The 21,331-nt window shown below is 44.8% G+C and overlaps 1 pseudogene; it reads right to left on the bottom strand.

Moving 5' to 3' along the window:
• Positions 1-2,799: 2,799 nt before the first annotated feature.
• On the bottom strand, positions 2,800-21,017 carry LOC138366648 (cytochrome c oxidase subunit 1-like; annotated as a pseudogene).
• Between the last annotated feature and the right edge of the window lie 314 nt (positions 21,018-21,331).

The raw sequence follows: 21,331 nt of genomic DNA, 5'->3' as shown, positions 1-21,331 counted from the left end.
TGTTGCTATTTCTCCATTCGTTTGTAGCATGAAGTAGTTGCGTTTTGTTGTCTTTGATTTCATTTTCTGCCTTGTATATCTGATCACGAATCAGATCCTGGCGATATTTTATCGTGAAGGCTTGATTCCTTGCTGCTGGGTCGTGCGTTTTAATATTCGTATATTTTGGTAGCAGTCTTTCCTGTAGACATATATTATTAAATATGACCGAAAAAGTAAGATTAATAATCCTAACACGAATTTTCTCGATCTTTCGTATGTTTCTTTTCACTGTTGGTGGTAATTCAAAAAACAATTCTCCAAAATTCATTTTTATTTCTAGTCTGACACGACACTTCAGCGCGTTTGGTAAAACTTATTACATTTTCAAAGACTTTAGTTTACACATACACAACTGAATAGAACTTACACATCTTCGATTTGTTTATATCAATATTTGAGTGAGGTGGTATTAATAGGGTATTAAATTCATCAACACAAGACAGAACACGAAACAATGGGTATTGAATGGAAGTGATTGTAGAAAGCCTATTGGTCCATATTTCTTGATGCTTCTATATTGGAGCGGAGTCTTGAGGTGGGTAGAATATAGTTGTGCATTAATTATCTGTTGATTGCTGGTGTTGACTTCTTAATGTGTAGTGCCTCGCAAACGTCAAGCCGCCTGCTATTGCTGTATCTATCGATGATTTCTGTGTTGTTTACTAGGATTTCTCTGGCGATTTCATTACTAGGATTTCTCTGGATTTCGTCGTCGACCGTCCACTCCGCAGAGAGGGGAACGAAGCGAGACAGGGCGTCGGCCAAGACGTTGGACACGCCCCGTACGTGAACCACCAGGAGAGCCGACGAGTCAGACGAGTCACTCAGAGTTAGGAATAAATGATGTTAGTGGCAGTTAAGGTGATAATGATGACTTTGGGTTGCTTAGACGAGTCAGACGAAGCGACCAACCCCAAAGAGACAAGGACCGCATCGAACCCCCTCGGTTCAGGCAATGAAACACCGGAGAGCAGTCCTAATGGAGCCGAATCGTCGATCCGTGGGCCAACCGAATCCTCCCCAGAGCAAACCACACTGCCGCGAACTCCCGCACCGTGCTGTGAGCTCGACGGAAGGACGGATCCCAACGCCCCTGGCCGGCCTGGTGAGCACTGGTCACAAAACCTCAGCCGAGAGACGACGCATCCGTGTACACATTGAGCGAGGGCTTGGGGAGGCGCCAAGGCACTGAACCCCAAAAAACCCGAAGAGGAAGCCGGTGACGCAGCAACCGACGCAAGGCCCCCGGGGGTCGAACTCTGCGATCGCGAGAGAGGCGGAAGGGGGAACCCCGAAGGAACCAGAACAGCCGTCGAAGTCAAACCCGACCCGGCGGGTAGACAACCATCGCGAAGTTCAGGCTCCCGCACAGCCCCTCGAGCAACCACCGGGTGACCCGAGGGCCCTCCAGAAACTGACGAAGGCGGGACCGCAGCCGCAGGAGAAACTCCGGAGCGAGAGACAAGGAGGCGGTTCGAGAGTCCCAAATGAGACCCAGCCAAGTCCGAACCTAAAGAGGGAACCAGATGGGACTTCCACCAGTTCACCAAGAACCCGAACTCGGCGAGCTAGGAAAGAATAAAATCCCTGGCTAGCAAGCAAGCTGACCGGCTGGGAGCCCAAACCAGCCAGTCGTCGAGGTAGGCCAACACCCGAACACCTAGGAGACGCAAACGAGCCACCACAACCCGCGTAAGGCGCGTGAACATGCGAGGTGCCAGGTTCAACCCGAACGGGAGACAACGAAAGCGGTAACTCAGATGCCCCACAACAAAACCGAGCCAGTCCCTGAACCGTGGATGAATCGGGACATGCCAATAAGCGTCCCGGAGGTCCAGGGACACCATCCAAGCTCCCGGCTCCAAGAGGAGCCGAACCGAACCTGGGAGGTTCCGACACCAAATCCAACTCGTACGCAGAGGGGGGAAAAGAAAACCCCACTCCTTGTAACAATAAGCCCCGCTGAGAGGGGCTTATTAAATGAAAAACAAAACCCCGCAAGAGGACAGCCAACCCCAAGGAACAGAGCCGGCCGCGATGTCGGGAATACAAGCTATGCAGCACCCTGCGCCCCTACCAGTGCAAACTGCCTCTTACCTGCCGGTAACAAGGGAGAACAGAACACCCAAGAGCCCAACAGGCGGCCGAAAAACCGAAAGGTAAAACGGACAAAAATTGAAGATAAAACATTTCATGCTCTATAACCATCAGGAAAATCTGAATAACGTCGAGGTATACCATTTAAACCTAAAAAATTCTGAGGAAATGTAACATTTACTCCTACAAATATAGTAAAAAAAATGAATTTTAACTATTTTTGATTTAATGATAAACCTGTAAATAAAGAAAATCAATGAACAATACCTGCAAAAATTCCGGATACAGCTCCTATAGATAAAACTTAATGGAAGTGAGCTACTACATAATAAATGCCATGAAGAATAATGTCAATGGAAGAATTAGCTAATACTACCCCGGTTAACCCCTCTACCGTAAATAAAAAATAAAACTCATAATAAATAAGGACTATAGTTTACTTGCGTCCCTTGAAGAGTCCCTAGCCAAATAAAAATTTTAATCCCAGTAGGCACCACAATAATTATTGTAGCAGAAGTGAAATAAGCACAAGTATCCACATCTATGCCTACAGTAAATATATGATGAGCTCATTACTACGAAACCCAAAATACCAATAGCAATTATTACATAAAGTATTCCTAACGTCAAAAAAGCCTTTTTTTTTACCTGATTCTTGAACTACAATATGAGACCAAAGCAGGTAAAATTAAAATATAAACTTCGTGGTGCCCCCCCCAAAAATAAATGCTGATATAAAATAGGATCTCCCCCACTTGCAGGATAAAAAAAAAATAAGTATTTAAATTACGATCTGTCAATAATATAGTAATAGCTCCTGCCAATACAGGTAAAGAAAATAATAATAAAACAGTAGTAATAAATACTGATCAGACAAATAACGGTATTCGGTCTATAGTTATCCCTACCGTTTGTGTATTAATAGCCGTTGTCATAAAATTTACTGAACCTAAAATTGAAGACACACCTACTAAATGCAAAGAATAAATACCTAAATCTACAGATGCCCCTGCATGAGCAATAGCAGAAGCTAAAGGAGGATAAACAGTTCATCCTGTTCCGACCCCTCTCTCAACCATACCTCTAGTTAACAAGAAAGTTATTAAGTCTAGTTAAGAAAGTTAATAAGGAAGTAATCAAAATCATATATTATTTATTCGAGGAAAAAGCTATATCCGGGGCACCTAATATTAAAGGAATCAACCAATTCCCAAACCCACTAATTATAATAGGTATTACTATAAAAAGAATTATTACAAAAGCATGGGCCGTCACTACTACATTATAAATTTGATCATCTCCAATTAATCTTCCTGGGTGACCTAATTCTACCCAAATAATCATTGTTAATGAAGTCCCTACTATCCCAGCTCAAGTACCAAAAATAAAATATAATGTTCCAATATCTTTATGATTTGTAGAAAAAAAATCATCGTTGCGTAAATAAAATGGCCGAGCTTTAGGTGCTAAACTGTAAATTTAGATACAAGATTTTTCTTTTTTATTAGGTTTTATAATAATAATTTAAAAGGTCAAATTGCAAATCTGAAAATGTGCTAACACTAAAACTTTTATGACCTAAAAGAAACTATTTTTTTTACAACTTTGAAGGATGTTAGTTTCATTAACTTAAAGTCTTAATATATTATATAAATTGAAGGAATTAATATCCCAATAAAATTTGTAACCATTACTATATTTATAATTTTTGTTCCTCTCATAATCCTTTATAACTCAACCTCTAAAAGGAAATACCAAAGTTAAAAAATAAATACTTATACGAATATAAAAATAAAGAGTTACTAACCTACACATTAAGAGCACTAATAAAGGATATAAATAATTACAAAAAGAATTTTCCTGAATAATAAACCACTTAGGAATAAGCCCTAAAAAAGGAGGTAGGCCTCCTAAAGAAATGAAACTCATTGTAGACATAACTTTAGGTATTAAAGGAAACCTCCTATTAACTAAATGAGAAAAATGATAAGCCTGCTGTAAATAAAAATTTATGATAACTATAACAAAAAGTAAACAATAAACCCTAAAATACAATAACCAACAATATTCTCTCAAAATTATCGTCAAAAATATTCAAGATATATGGTTAATAGAAGAAAATGCTATAATCTTTTGGAGATATAATTGATTTAACTCTCCCCATAGCTCCAATTACAGCAGATACTAAAGTAAAAATTATAATTAAACTCCACTTATCATAAACCAAATAAGAAAAAAAAACTATAGGTCCTACTTTCTGTAAAGTTATTAGAATGATCACTTGAATTCAACTTAACCCTTCCATTACTTGAAGAAACCAAAAATGGAGAGGAGCCGCACCTAACTTCAATAACAATGATAAAGAGAATGCCATTTTTAAATTTACCATTATTAAAATAAATAAAGCTGAAAAAATAATTATAATTGTAGCTAAAACTTGTACCAAAAAACCAGCGTTGAATGTAATGAAACGCCATTTTCTGGGTGAGTCCCGGAGGCTCCCCGGAGCTATCCCAGGCTGATATGCTAATGTCAGACTTTGGCATCAGTCATGTGTATGGAGTTCTTAGGCCTACCGGGGACCACGGCCAGAACCGGGCCCCCTCAGAGAGGCAAGGGGAGCAATGGCCTATAGAAGCCCCCGTGTAGTTGGAAGCATTCTATGTCTGCCATTGACCGGAACAGGCACCCAGAAAGGTAAGCGCCTCAAAACAAACCCCTATTCTGGTTAAAATTGCTACCTAAAACCGAACTAGTGGATAGAACTCCCCAACCGAAAACAAGCAAACTAGTGTGACGTCACACACTGCCGCGCCGCTGTCTGCGCAGCTCCCCCCTCCCCGGGAGGGGGAAGGGGGAGCCCCAGACCCCCCGCGCCGGCTACCCACACCTCAGTTCTTGAGGCTGGATGTCAAAAACGCGAAAAACCGCCGACCGGAGGGAGGGAGGGATGCCGGGGAGCCTCCGGGACTCACCCAGAAAATGGCGTTTCATTACATTCAACGCTGGTTTTCTGGGGGGAGCCCCGTCGGCTCCCCGGAGCTAACTACCCACAGACAGAAAAAGAGGGACTTACCCGGGAGGCGGTCGTCGCTCACCCCTCAACTCGAAGCCGAGACAACTGGCCGCAACCGCCGACCCAAAGCAACACAGGCCCGACGAGGCCCAGGGACATTCACAAGGTAACGAGCAGCCAGGACCCTTTTCGACCGCCAAAATCCCCGCGCCCGAATATCAGACCAAGACATATTCCCAAAGACGGCAGCAAGAGCCGCGAACTTACGAACGTTATGGGCACGGGAATAGACCGCAGGCTGGCTGGACCTAATAACCCTGCGGACGACCTGAGAGACCCGAACCCGCGAACAGGGAAGAAGGGAAACCGGATCAACCCACAGCGCGTCCCCGGACACAGAAGCTGTGGCGCACAAATAACGGCGAAGCGCCGCAACCGGACACAAAACATGATGCACCCCCGGCCTGACCAACCAAGCATCAACCACCCATGGACCCCTCCGGAACGCAGCAGTCTCATTCTTTGCCAGAAAAGAAGGAGACGGCTGCAAACGAACAAAACTATCACCACGACCAAAAGAGCAGAAAACCCCTGCGCCGGAGGAGAGCATGAAGCTCCCCTACCCGACCCCCAGAGGCCAAAGCCAACAAGAAAAGGGCCTTGGAAAAACAATCCTGGACCGAAGGGGCCACAACGAAACGAGGAGATGAAAGGAAAGCGAGCACTCTGTCCAAAGACCAGGACGGCTCAGGCGACGCATGAGCAGGCCGGAGGTGAAACAATGCACGAGACAGCTTGCGAAACGGCGCAGACGTAACATCGATACCGAAAGCAAGCTGAAGCGGCTCCGCCAGCGCCGCACGATACGAAGCGACAGTGTTAGGCATAAGATGACGGTCCTGAAACAACCACGAGAGGAAGGACAAGACCACCCGAACAGACAAGGAGCTAACACGACGAAGACGCAAAAAGAAACGGAAGGACCGCCAGGAAACTTCATACTGCCGCCGAGAAGAAGCCCTTAGGTGGGACACCAACAAGGAGGCCACCTGATCACCATAGAGATGATGATAGACTCGAGTCAAAAAAACCATACGCGAAGACTCGAGGAGAAGATCGAACCAGCTACATGACGTAACGGCCCGATCTGCTGAAAGAGGCGGAGCCGCGGGAAAACCCTCGGGTTCGGACACCGAGCAACCAGCGCCTGAAACCAAGGCTGGGCCGGCCACCAAGGGGCCAGAAGGACAACTCTCCCCCGGTAAGTCTCTAAGCGAGTCAGGACCTGGAGCAACAGCCGAACCGGGGGAAAGAGGTACAGGAACCCCCACCTCGACCAGTCGAGCCGAAAGGCATCGACCCCGACGGCCTCGCAATCGGGGAAGGGCGCCGCATAAACGGGAAGACGCCGCGACCACGCCGACGCGAAGAGGTCCACCTCGGGGCGCCCGAACGTCTGGCAAAGCCAACGGAAGGACTCGTCGTCGACCGTCCACTCCGTGGAGAGGGGAACGAAGCGAGACAGGGCGTCGGCCAAGACGTTGGACACGCCCCGTACGTGAACCGCCAGGAGAGCCAAACCCCGAGAACTCAGCAGACGAGTCACCCGAAGCGACCAACCCCAAAGAGACAAGGACCGCATCGAACCCCCTCGGTTCAGGCAATGAACCACCGGAGAGCAGTCCGAATGGAGCCGAATCGTCGATCCGCGGGCCACCCGAATCCTCCCCAGAGCAAACCACACTGCCGCGAACTCCCGCACCGTACTGTGAGCTCGACGGAAGGACGGATCCCAACGCCCCTGGCCGGCCTGGTGAGCACTGGTCACAAAACCCCAGCCGAGAGACGACGCATCCGTGTACACATCGAGCGAGGGCTCGGGTAGGCGCCAAGGCACTGAACCCCGAAAAACCCGAAGAGGAAGCCGGTGACGCAGCAACCGACGCAAGTCCCCCGGGGGTCGAACTCTGCGATCGCGAGAGAGGCGGAAGGGGGAACCCCGAAGGAACCAGAACAGCCGTCGAAGCCAAACCCGACCCGGCGGGTAGACCACCATCGCGAAGTTCAGGCTCCCGCACAGCCCCTCGAGCAACCGCCGGGTGACCCGAGGGCCCTCCAGAAACAGACGAAGGCGGGACCGCAGCCGCAGGAGAGACTCCGGAGGGAGAGACAAGGAGGCGGTTCGAGAGTCCCACACGAGACCCAGCCAAGTCCGAACCTGAGAGGGAACCAGATGGGACTTCCTCCAGTTCACCAAGAACCCGAACCCGGCGAGCTGGGAAAGAACCAAATCCCTGGCTAGCAAGCAAGCCGACTGGCTGGGAGCCCAAACCAGCCAGTCGTCGAGGTAGGCCAACACCCGAACACCTAGGAGACGCAACGAGCCACCACAACCCGTGTAAGGCGTGTGAACACGCGAGGTGCCAGGTTCAACCCGAACGGGAGACAACGAAAGCGGTAACTCAGACGCCCCACTACAAAATCGAGCCAGTCCCTGAACCGCGGATGAATCGGGACATGCCAATAAGCGTCCCGGAGGTCCAAGGACACCATCCAAGCTCCCGGCTCCAAGAGGAGCCGAACCTGAGACAGCGTAGTCATCCGAAAGGAGGGGCAATGAACCCAGGGGTTCAGACGGGACAAGTCCAGAATGAACCGCAGGTCCGCGCAGTCCTGTTTCGGAACCGGAAACAGACGGGAAACCCATCTGAGGGACGACGTCGTTTCGACGACGCCCAAGCGTACCCACTCCAAGACGACTCAACAGAGCGCAGGGGAAGAAGCCTGCCCTGCCAGCCCCGACCCCCCAAAGGGGGGAGGGGCCACCCAACGCCACCGCAGGCCGCGAGACACGACCCGAAAGGCCCACGAATCGTGGGACCAGGCGCGAGCGAACAGCGCAAGCCGCCCCCCCATCGCCCCGTCAAAGGGGCAAACCGCGAAAGGGCCGGCGACCCTTACGAGACCCAGAACCCCGCACAGCGCGAACACCGCGCCGACCAGACGAGGGAGGGTCCGCAGGAGGAGCCAACCCCAAACCTGACACCAGAGGCCTACCATGACGAGAGGAACCCCGAGCCCTGGCACGACCTTTCCGGGAAGACCCACCCCGGGACCCCCGGAAAACCAACAAGTCCGACATCGGACGACAAGCCGCCGACGCAGCCTGAATAAACTGCGCCACGGCCGACTCCCCAAACAGGAGAGGACAAAAAGGTGAAGAACGCCTAAGAGCCAGAGCCCAAGCAGATTCCACGGAGGAACCCAGCACCGCCTGCCGACACGCGAGACGGGAAGCATAGAACAGGGAAACCGCATCCCGCAAAATCGGCGTGAACAGCTTCAACAAGGCAGCCGACGAACGCGCAGCCGAGGACAAGGTGCCGGACCCCGGGACGGACCCAAGCGTCCCCACATCCTCCACGAGCCAATCCGAAGACAGCTCCAGGAGGGAAAAGAACCGCAAGGCCGAACACAAAAGGCCCCGATCGCGCAAGTCCTCCGCCACGAGCGCCGCCGAAAGGGAGAGAACCTGCACATGGAGCTGAATAACGCCCACATCGCGGGGAAGGGCAGGGGCAAACAAGCACACATTCAGGTACTCAAGATCACCCCCCAGGAAAACCTGAAGCACCGTGGAAGCTTCCCGCCACTCCAGCGTGCGGGAACGACAGAAGGAATGCCAGGAATCCAGACCAAACAAGGGGCAGTCTGCTAGCCAGGACGACTCCGGAACCTCGTAACGGAGCCAGAAAAGGAACGAAGTCCCAAACCTGAACGTGGACGGATCCATTTCCGAGGCATAATCCGGGTCACGCAGGAGGTAAGCTGCAAAGGCCGCTCGCACCACACCAGGTTGGATGCGATAAGCCGATAACCTCCGGAAGGACGGAACCGACGTACCCGAGGGAACACGGAACCGTACCCGGGGAGGGGCCGATACCAAATCCAACTCGTACGCAGAGGGGGGGAAAGAAAACCCCACTCCTTGTAACAATAAGCCCCGCTCAGTGGGAAGAAAAACCCAGGCGGGGTCCAGCGGGGCCCAAGGCCCCCAAGTCAGCCCCTCCCCAGCCTCGAGGTCCGTCACCACAGGACCCGAGGCCGAGTCCTCTCCCCAAGCCCCGACCTCACAAGACAAGGACGGAGCAGCCGGAAAAGCTGGAGGAAGGGGGGCCCACTGGTCAGACCCTGAAGCTTCGGCCAGGAGACAAGACTCGAATGCCTCTGCCGCCCCCCCGGAAGGGGCAACCCCCGAAGCTGCCCGAGTCTCGAGATCAAGTAACCCCTGCTCCGACCCCGAAACCCTCAGACGCTTCGGGGCCGGAAGCAGGGGCGGGGGACCAGAACGAACAGAAGGGGAAGGACGAGGAGGTGCGGACTGAACCAGGATCGAAGCGACCCCCACCCCCAAGTCCGGGTCTCGAAAAGCAAAGCGGGGCAGCCCCGGGGCATCCGGGGAAGCAACCAACCGAGCGCGTTGCAACAGACGAAACCTAGACTGCAACGCCCGTGCCGCCTGTACCCGAATAGAATCATCAGAGGATTGGGTAAATTGAGTCACAAGCAAGCAGCAACACTCACAGGACTCAGGGTCGAAAGTATCACCGACCCAACAGGCAGCGTGGCAGAGGCAAAAACAATGAGGGTCACCCTGAGACAAGGGGACCGAGCAACCCTCAAACTCGCACACAGCGAGTGGGGACTCCGGGGTCACATCCATCGGACCCACGCGCCCCCTAGGGGATTCCCAGGGTCCTGAGCGTTTACTTTAAGAGGACTCGCGCTCAGGTAGTCCCAGGCAGGGTGCCGCAAACCGGCGCCCAAAACTACCAAGCAAACTTCTAAAGCTGAACCCCAGGGACGTGTACACTCACGGGGACCTAGCAGGGGGCGCCACCGAGGAGAACAGTGGAAGGGCAAACAAACTGAATAAAATGACAGAACCCCCCACCAGGCAAAAACAAAAAGAAAAACAAAACCCCGCAAGAGGACAGCGAACCCCAAGGAACAGAGCCGGCCGCGATGTCGGGAAATACAAGCTGAGCAGCACCCTGCGCCCCTACCAGTGCAAACTGCCTCTTACCTGCCGGTAACAAGGGAGAACAGAACACCCAAGAGCCCAACAGGCGGCCGAAAAACCGAAAGGTAAAACGGACCAGCAGAGGCAGACCCCGAGGAGCCTGTGGAAGGTGGCCCCAAGCCCCAAGGGCAGTACTTACAGGGCACCTAGGGAAGGCAGCCCTAGGCGCATGCAGCCCGAGTACTGAAGATAACTCCTGGCTCTCGCACCCACAAAACTAACACCACACGCAAAGCACAGTGCAGTAGCGACACCGGAGCCAGAGCACACGACCATCGCCTATAGCATCAGCCTCAAGAACTGAGGTGTGGGTAGTCGGCGCGGGGGGTCTGGGGCTCCCCCTTCCCCCTCCCGGGGAGGGGGGAGCTGCGCAGACAGCGGCGCGGCAGTGTGTGACGTCACACTAGTTTGCTTGTTTTCGGTTGGGGAGTTCTATCCACTAGTTCGGTTTTAGGTAGCAATTTTAACCAGAATAGGGGTTTGTTTTGGGGCGCTTACCTTTCTGGGTGCCTGTTCCGGTCGATGGCAGACATAGAATGCTTCCAACTACACGGGGGCTTCTATAGGCCATTGCTCCCCTTGCCTCTCTGAGGGGGCCCGGTTCTGGCCGTGGTCCCCGGTAGGCCTAAGAACTCCATACACATGACTGATGCCAAAGTCTGACATTAGCATATCAGCCTGGGATAGCTCCGGGGAGCCGACGGGGTTCCCCCCAGAAAATACTTTAAAATACTCTCCAAACTATAATGGTTATTTCTAGAAGAAATTAAAGGAATAAAAGATAATAAGTTTAACTCTAATCTCACTCAAGCTCCAAATCAAGTATCCGAAGAAGTACATAATTCTAACCCTAAAACTAAAGTAAAAAAAAAAGTACTCTAAAAAGGAGAAACCCCTGGAAAGAGAGAAATTGATCTCATTCACGGGGTATGAACCAATTAGCATTACAGTACTTAGCTTATCTTTCAATAATATGAGTAAACTTTACATAATTAGTCACATCAAAACTAACCTTTTATCAGGCATCATATTATCTATAGGCATTAGCCACTTTTGTGGCTTCATCCCAATATTCTAATTTTAAATTATATAAATTAAATTAAAAAATATATAATAGTAACAATTGTCACCCATAAAAAAAACCTCTTTATATAAACCTTAATTATACTACCTTAGTAATTTCTAATAGGTAAGAACCTTTTATAAATATCCCAAATCCACCTTGACCTCCAAAATATTCAGATCACCACTTATCTCCAGTTTTATCAAACCTTTTTCCTAATCTTAAAATACAATCATTTAATTTTACCCTAGACAAAAAAGGTATAAATCATATAGACCCTGCAAACCTACTAAAAAATATATATTTAAACTATTTAAAGTCTCATTTAACATTACCCGATAAAAGAACCAATTAATAATAATATTAAAACTATACCTTTCATAAAACTTCTCCAACATATTATATAATACTCTGGGAGTATTACTCCTGGTAATCTCGCCCCCCTTAAAATCGATTTTAATCTTAATATCATTATAGGATTAGTTATAACAAAATCATTATCTCTAACACCTCTCATATTACCAATATGTCTTATTCTAGTAACAGTATAAAAAATTATACGAAAAGTATACCTTACTGTTAACCCTGTAGCTAAAATGTATATAACAATCCTGATGAAATTAATGTTACTTATAAAAGCTACCTCCAAAATTAAATCTTTAGAATAAAAGCCAGCCATAAAAGGTATCCCACATAAAGATAAATTTGATAAATTTAATCAAACACCTGTTAGAGCTATTCTAATAATTAAACTTCCCATTATACGAATATCCTGATAATCTCCCAAGCTATGAATAACAACGCCTGCACATAGGAATAGTAAAGCTTTAAACAAAGCACGAGTTAATAAATTGAAAAAAGCTAGATCAGGAAACCCTAAAGATAAAACTCTTAACATTACACCCAATTGTCTTAAAGTAGATAAAGCAATAATCTTCTTCACATCATACTCAAAATTTGCCCCAAGACCTGCTATAAATATAGTTGTACAAGAAATAATTAATAAAAAAAGATTGTACTAAAGACCCCTCAAAAATAGGCCTAAATCGAAACAACAAATACACCCCAGCGGTAATCAAAGTTGATGAATATACTAAAGCAGAAACTGGAGTAGGACCCGCTATAGCAGCTGGTAACCAAGCAGAAAAAGGAATTTGTGCTCTTTTTGTTATAGCAGCTACAACAATTAACATTTTTATTAAAATTATATCCTCATTTGTATAAAATCTTCAAACTATAAAATTTCAACCCCCTATTCTAAAAAACAAAGCAATCCTTAAAAGAATTGCTACATCCCCCACCTGATTAGCTTAAACTGTCAAGAGTCAAACAGAAAGAGTCAAAGAGGCTGGATTCCCTGCATTAGCAGATTTTTCATTCTGATAAAAAATTACTAACACATAAAAAATTTATCCTAAACCGTCCCATCCTAACAAAATACTAATTAAATTAGGTCTTACAATTAAAGCATTTAATGAAATAACAAAAGGGCGCACTAAATATATAAAACGGTAATAATGTTTATCCCCCCTTATATATTCTCCTCTATAAAATATAACCCTAGAAGAAATAAATAAAATAAATCTCAAAAATATAAAACGTAATAAATCAAATACTAAAGTAACTACAATAGAAGAGGAATTTATAGAATATAATTCTCACTCAATTACATACCTTATCAAATTTTGTAATCTCATTAAAGATATACTTAAACATAATAAAGAGCTCATAATTAAAAAAATTAACCTTACTAAATGTATAGAGAATTTTCATATCACTATTTAAAATAAACTCTTATAACTTTGACACAACAAATCAACATTTTTTTAAACTATTTAAATTAAATTATAGGTAAAACTACAACCCTTTTTAAAATTAGTAAATTTAAAGGAATTCAATGAAGACTTAATACATAATATTCTCTTAACTTTCCAGAACAACATGCACATTATGACCTGAAAAATGCTCCATGCTGTCTAATTGAATATAAATATAAAGTATAGGCTGCTCTAAAAAAAGATTGACCAATTAATTTAATTATAACTACTTTTCTTCATCTAATTACTCTGATAATTATATTAATCTCTCCCAACAAAATTAACGTAGGAGGGGCCGCTATATTTCTAATATTTAATAAAAATCATCATAAACCTAAAGAAGGCATTAAATTTAATAACCCTTTATTAATTAACAAACTTTGCCTCCCTAATCGCTCATAAATAATATTAGATAAACAAATTAAACCAGATGAACATAGTCCATGAACAACAATAATAATAACAGCATCATTTATACCCCATCACCTAAATACTGCTAACCCTCCTAAAACTAATCTTACATGAGCTACCGAAGAATAAGCAATTAAAGACTTTATATCCACTTGTCGTAAACATAAAATCCTTACAAAAACACCTCCTAAGATTCTAATACCCACTCACATCCAAGAAAATATTTTATTTTCTTCAGTAAATATACTCAATTCACGAATCAGCCCATATCCCCCCAACTTTAATAAAACTCGTGCTATAATTATTGAACCAGCTACAGGGGCTTCCACATGAGCTTTTGGAAGTCATAAATGAAATACATACATAGGAAATTTTACTACAAATGCTAATATACTAAAAAAGTATCATAAAACACTAACCATACCTAATTCATACTCTTTTAATGCTAATTCTGTCTCAATACCTAGTCTTATAATATATAAAACTATAATCCAAAACACCCTTAACATTACAAATTCTAATCTAAGTAAAGTATTTAACAAATGTTTTCGGTTAGAAACAAATGATCAGCCACCACAAAAATAATATTGCTAAAGTACAAATATAAACCAAATTTAAAGTATTCATTAGTTTTAATAGTTTAAAAAACTTTGGTCATGTAAATCAAAATTGAATTACTTAATTCTTAAAACTTTAAAATATAATTTTAATATTCTTATAATTTGTTTTTCAATTATCCTTTTTATTTCCCAGGTTTAAGCAGCCATGATATAAATGTTATTGTTAATTAAATATCCTTCTCACATGATCCAATGCTATGAATTAATGTGTAGTAATTATTTAGAGCTCAATTGGACCTCTGGTTTCCAACTAGGAACCCAGGGTCGTAACAAACACACACACATGCAGGTGCACGAAGCTATGCAGCGCCGGCATGAGTCCATATCTAGTTAAGCGTAAGACTGAATTTGAAAAAGTTCAAAGGTTTGCCACCAGACTACTACCCGACCTGAGGGGTATGAGCTACGAGGAGAAACTACAGAACTGCAGGAATTAAACCTCACGTCCCTGACAGACAGAAGAGTTAGGGGGGACATGATCACCACATACAAGATTCTCAAAGAAATTGATAGAGTAGATAAAGCCAGGCTATTTAACACAAGGGGCACACGCACAAGGGGACACTGGTGGAAACTGAGCGGCTAAATGAGACACAGAGACATTAGAAAAAAAAATCAGTGTCTGAGTAGTTAACAGATGATCATGCCTTAATACTGCCATAAAATATCCTTCCTCTGACCTGAATGATTCCTTGGAACATAGAATCCTTCTCAATATAAGAAATAAATTGATCAATAAATGATAAATAAAAAATCTTCCAATTAATATGCTCCTCCCCAGGAGTAGATCATAATGGAGACAAAAGCAACCCAAAGTCATCATTATCACCTTCACTGCCACTAACATCATTTATTCCTAACTCTGCCTTCAATTTGATTTAGAGTAAATACCGGCAATGTTTTACTCTGAGTTCTATGTAGTTAAACAATCACAACTTTCAAATAGCATGAAGAGTGTGAGAGGAAACATCCCGCTATGGAGCTTATTTTCACTGTTAAGTTACTTAGCCCCTCGTTGTTAAGCCAGGTGTGAAAGTATACATGCAGGGAAGTCTGATTTTCCATGCAGGGAAGCTTGGAAAGCCAGTGGAAATTTCCTCGGTAGAAAACGGAGATGTCATTGCCCTTTGTCGCAATTAAATTCACCACCTAATAATACGAATTCGTCTTAAAGCTGGTCTTTGAACTGTAAACATCATAAAACATTTCCCTTGAACCAACTAAATTATCAGTACTAAAACAATTTAAATGTAGGCCCTTTTTCCACTTCTTGATAAAACTCATCTGGAGAAGACCAGATAAGTCAGTGAAAGGAGGCCAGTAGTAGCCATTTTATCCCTGGACAGTTAAAATGTGTCGTGTTGAACTTTCAGTTACTTGAGGATCAGCAAATTACTGTCAAAGAATTGTTCAACACAAATTGACACCATCTGTTGGTGTCATATAGGAGTTTTAAAAATGTTTTGTTATTTATGGGTATAAGCCGTATACCATTTATTATCACGTGTTTTCTTAATTCATATATTTGCTACACATATTGGTCAAGTTATGATACATCGTTCTGGCCTTAGGAATCACCAAATTTCTTTGCAAACAGCTTTCTCAACAGTTTACGAACAGCCGGAGAGAACAACTTTGGAAATTCTTTTTAGCTTCTTAACATCGATAATATTGATTCTGAATATTAATTAAAATACATGTCTTGGGAATATTTTCGCAGTATTTTTATGTGAATACTTTCTGTACCCGGCCACACGTTGCTGTCGCTCAGCATGTGCGTTGCTGAGCCACAGCAACCTTCCCCCATCTCCCAGTTCTCCCCACCATTCCCCCTTCTCCCGTCCCCTCGTCCTCCCAACCATTACTCACTACCCCGTCCCCATCATTCTGCCAACTCCCTCGTCCTCCCCACCATTCTCCCCTCCCCCGTTCCTTTGTCTTCCCCACATTCCCCACTCCACCATCCCCTTGTCCTCCAAGTTGCATATAGTTGCATATATGCAACTTCCTGTCTGCTACGTCTTCTAGGAGTTGACGTAGGAGTAATTTTTCCCTAGTAAACATCCACCCCCAAGTCTGGAGTAACTTTCTCCATTAAGCATGCACACTGAGACTGGAAGCAACTTTTTGTCGTAAACATCAACAAAGAGAGTAACTTTTTCCAGTAAATAGTGAAGCCGATTCAAAATATATATTTCTGTAATGTTGACGAAACGCATGATGAATAAAATATATAAACAACACATTTGTCAGATTACTGGTAATAATTTAAATACATATCATTTAATATTACTTTATTAAGTAAATTATTATTCAACCAAATACATAGCAATTCACACTAATTCATAGTTATACAAAATATTGAATACTGATAATAGTTGACCATACAGTAGTCCTACATTCTAATACAGGCGTTCCTTTAAGTATATTTGGTTATATATGACCGCATTACTGTCCTTGTTGATCTTATAGTATAAGTTTTCTATGCTTCTAACTATTGTCTTACTCTCGGGATTAAAAGGATCAATCAAGTTACCGAAATTCACAGTAAAAAACTCAAGAGATTATAAAAGCGTTTAATTTCTTCAACGTTTCGTTCCCATCTGGAACATTACATGAAGATGTTCCAGAGTGGAACAAAACGCTGAAGAAAATATCACTAGAGTTTCTTTACCAAGAATTTCGGTAACTTGTTTGCTCCTCTTAAACCCGAGAGTAAGAAAATAACTAGAAGCATAAGAAACTTACACAATAAGATCAACAACGCCAGCAATGTGGTCGTATTTAACCAAATTATAGCTAGTAATGCATATTAATACAAATGCATAGCAAGACATAGTGATAGACGAGTACCTATAGGTAAAACAGTCTGACACGACACTAGGGAACATGATCAAGTCTATACTGGGGACCTAGTGTCAAACATCTTCCCCATATCTCTCCCAACGACTTCTTGTCGTAGGGAGAGCGACATCTTGATGATGTTGCTGATATTAGTCACTCAGTTCAGTTATGGTGCCATCATAAGGAGATTGGTCATGGTGCCATCATGAAGAGATTGGTTATGGTGCCATCAAGGGGAGATTAGTTATGAAGCAATCAAGGGGAGATTGGTTATGGTGCCATCAAGGAGAGATTGGTTATGGTGCCATCAAGGGGAGATTAGTTATGAAGCAATCAAGGGGAGATTGGTTATGGTGCCATCAAGGGGAGATTAGTTATGAAGCAATCAAGGGGAGATTGGTTATGGTGCCATTAAGGAGAGATTGGTTATGGTGCCATCAAAGGGAGAGTGGTTATGGTGCCATCAAGGGATGATTGGCTATGGTGCCATCAAAGGTAGAGTTGTTATGGTGCCATCAAGGGATGATTGGTTAGGTTGACCAGACCACACATTAGAAAGTGAAGGGACGACGACGTTTCGGTCCGTCATGGACCATTCTCAAGTCGATTGTGATGATTGATTGATTGATAAAGATTAAGCCACCCAAGAGGTGGCACGGGCATGAATAGCCCATAAGTGGTACATTTTTTTTTCTCAGTATTCTGAGGTTGCATTTAACCATCAAGCTGTTATCGCGGGGGAGGATACTGCTTCACAGTCTTTATGAGGGTGTCCAGCTGCTGGACACCTTTGTTGACCAGGAGAGTGGCTGTGTTGATGGCTTCAGGGTGGCCGCTGCATGATTCAGGAACTCCTAAAGCTCTTCTAAGGTCATTGGTTGCTTCACATTCCAGAAGATAGTGAAGTAATGGCTTTTCTGTGACAGTTTGGCAGAAGATGCACTCTCTCTGTCGGGGTTCACCAATCTCCCAGTTGCATCTGTAACCTAGACGTAGTCTATGTAACCTAACTGCTATTTCCCTGTGGATTCCTTTTGGGATATTTAACCTTTCTAATTTGGTTGCCTGAAGATACCATGCTGCAGATGGAGAACCTTCAGCTATTCTCTGGTGTAGGTAGGCTTTGTTGAGATGTGAGAGTTTTTTGGTGATGATGTTTTTTATGTTCTCTAGGCTGGGTTGAATTGTTTTATGTATCACTGGATGACGAGTTGCCAATTTAGCAATTTCATCAGCTTTTTCATTTAATGGGATTCCAATATGGGATGGGATCCAGTTTAAAGTTATGTTGATTCCTTTGCCTTTAGCGACTGCTCCAAGATACAAAATGGTGGTAATTATTTCCACATTATCTTTCCACTGTTTTTGTCCTAGTATTTGAAGTGCAGCTTTTGAGTCTGTGTGTATGATTGCATTTTGAGTGTTTTGTGCAATCACATATGCGAATGCCTGTTGTATGGCAAACAGCTCAGTTTGGGTTGATGATACTAGTCCTCCCAGTCTCCAATATGCCTGTACGCTGGCCGTGCAAAGAGCAGCGCCAGCACTCTCATATTCTGTGTCCACCGATCCGTCTGTGAAGATGTGGGTGGCTCCTGCTACTGCTATGCTATACATTTGCTCTTCTATTATGCGCCTTAGGATTGTCGGATCATAGGCAGCCTTTTTCATTGGAAGACTTTCTATTACTATTTTGAAAGTAGGCTCTTCCCTTGGCGCGGAAGGAGTGTAATTTGGGTGTGGATGATCACCCTCTCTATCAAGAATCATGTTTTTTAAATGTAGTCTGTTTAGGACTTTTCCTGCTCTTGCAACCCAAGAGTTTCCATTGTTTTGGCCTAGTCCAACCACCAAGGCCTGCCGTACTGGGATTGGATCAGAAGAAATAATTATCTTACTGATAATTGTAGCTGTCCTTTGTGATATTCTTTCTTGTAGAGAGGGCAAACCCGTCTCCAGTCTAAGAGTTTCAAGCCTGGTCCACATGGGGGCTCCCAGTGCAGCTCTCATAGCATTGTTTTGGGCAACTTCAAGCTTTTTCCACTGTTGGTGTGATAGATTTGTGAGTGCAGGTGCGGCATAATCGATCACTGATCTGACTGCCTGTACAGAGTATGTGCGAAGGACTTGCAGATTGGCTCCTCCAGAAAGGGAGGTTAGCGACCTGAGGATTGCCGTCCGGGCCGCAGTTCGCTCTCTCAAGTAAGTGACCTCAGCATTAAAATTCATGTGTGTGTCCAGGATGATTCCTAGATACTGATAGGTGTCGACCCATTCTATTGGTTGACCCTGTACTGTGAGTTGGATGTTGGGCTTCGCTATTTTTATGGGCATGGCCTTTGACTTTGAGGGGTTGAGTTTGATCCCAATCTGTTTTGCCTCTTTACTGATGCAGTCTAAGCATTTGGGTGCAAGGCGCGCCGCATCCCTTCCTTGTGATGATTGAAGGAGAAGGCAATAAATAGGTAGAAGAGAGGTGAGGAGAAGAAAATCTTAGAGGAAGAGAAGGCAAGACAAAGGTAGGGAAGGTAAGGTGTAATAAAGGGGATAGTATGAATAAGAAAACAAGAACACAAGAACAAAGATAACTGCAGAAGCCCCATTGGCCCATACGAGGCAGCTCCTATTTATACCACCCAATAAGAAGGGGATAGCAAAAGGAATAAGAAGGGGGAAATAGTAGGAATTAGCAAGAGATCGTAAGAGAAAACAATGGAAAGAAAAAGGAGAAGAAAAGGAAAGAGAAAGAAAGATAAATGGAAGGGTAAGTTTATGTTAGGTGACGTTTGTTAAAAAGTTTAGAGCATTTAAGTATATACTGTGAAAGGGAAGAGTCAACAACAACAAAGCCAGGACTCAAGTTCATGTTTGATACGTTGTGTATTAGAGCCGATTCAACAAGGCGGCGTCTGTGTAGAGTAGAGGCAGGAAAGATTATTTTGGAGGAAGACCAATGGTGAGATGGTTATAGTGCCATCAAGGGGAAATTAGTTATAGTGCCATCAACAAGAAATTAGTTATAGTGCCATGAAGGAGAGATTAGTTATAGTGACATCAAAAGGAGATTTGTTATAGTGACCTCATAGAAAGATTAGTTATAGTGCCATCAAGGGAAGATTAGTTATAGTGCCACCATGGGGAGATTAGTTATAGTGAAATCAAGGGGAGATTAGTCATGGTGTTATCAAGGGGAGATTAGTTATAGTGCTATCAAGGAGAGGTTACAGTGACAGTCGTCGCCCATGAGGTTATTGTAAGGATTCTACAGTATATAGTGCTCCTCTGGTCAGAGCTGAGGACAGCATCACCAACCTGAGGACAGCGTCACCCAGCTGAGGACAGCGTCACCCAACTGAGGACAGCGTCACTCAACTGAGGACACCATCACCCAACTGAGGACACCATCACCCAACTGAGGACACCATCACCCAACTGAGGACACCATCACCCAACTGAGGACACCATCACTCAACTGAGGATACCATCACTCAACTGAGGACACCATCACCCAACTCAGGACACCAATCACTCAGCTGATGACAGCATCCCCCAGCTGAGAACAGCATCACCCAGCTGAGGACAGCATCACCCAGCAGAGGACAGCATCTCCCAGCTGAGGACAGCATCACCCAGCTGAGGACAGCATCACGCCGTTGAAGACATCACCCAGCTAAGGACTGTGTTTTCCTGCTTTGGACTGCGTTACTCTGTTATTACTGCGCTATCCAGCTGAGAACCACGATATAAACAGCATTACGTAGCTGAGGACAGCATCACCCATCTGATCATTGTGTCACTCAGCTGAGGACAGTATAAACCAGCTGAGGAAAGTGTTGTCCCTCAGGACAACACTGTCCTCCCTCAGACTTCCCGGTCAAGTTTCACTGTCTGACATCCATCTCAAATTTGTCCTTTAAGTTTGTCCTTCAAGCCGCTGAAACATTCTCCTGAAGCTTACTGACTCAGGCAACTCCAGGGAGGTTTCAACTGCAGGCTCCATTCTCAGTCTTTCCCCTTCAGACATTACCCTCAGAGTTCTACCTCAGTCTTCGACCTTAGGTCTTTTCCTCAGACATTTCCTCCAAGCTTTCCTCTCTGGTGGCATCCTCAAGCATCTCCTTCAAACATGTCCCTCAGCCTTGTCCCCATGTGTGTCCTCTTATGCTTCCCCTTCATAATGGTCAATGACAACATGAGGGTCCAGCATGCAGAGTGGGCTACGTTTCTCGTGGCAGCTCTCGTCGCTCAGGTAGTGGTAGTGTTCATACGTCATAGCGGAGCACCTGAGAGCATCCCAAGGAACAACATTAACAATATTCAATACAACATCAGCATTAT

Source organism: Procambarus clarkii, chromosome 2 (genome assembly GCF_040958095.1).
Source record: "Procambarus clarkii isolate CNS0578487 chromosome 2, FALCON_Pclarkii_2.0, whole genome shotgun sequence".
Classification (NCBI taxonomy): Eukaryota; Metazoa; Arthropoda; class Malacostraca; order Decapoda; family Cambaridae; genus Procambarus; species Procambarus clarkii.
This window is presented reverse-complemented; position numbering and strand designations above follow the sequence as displayed.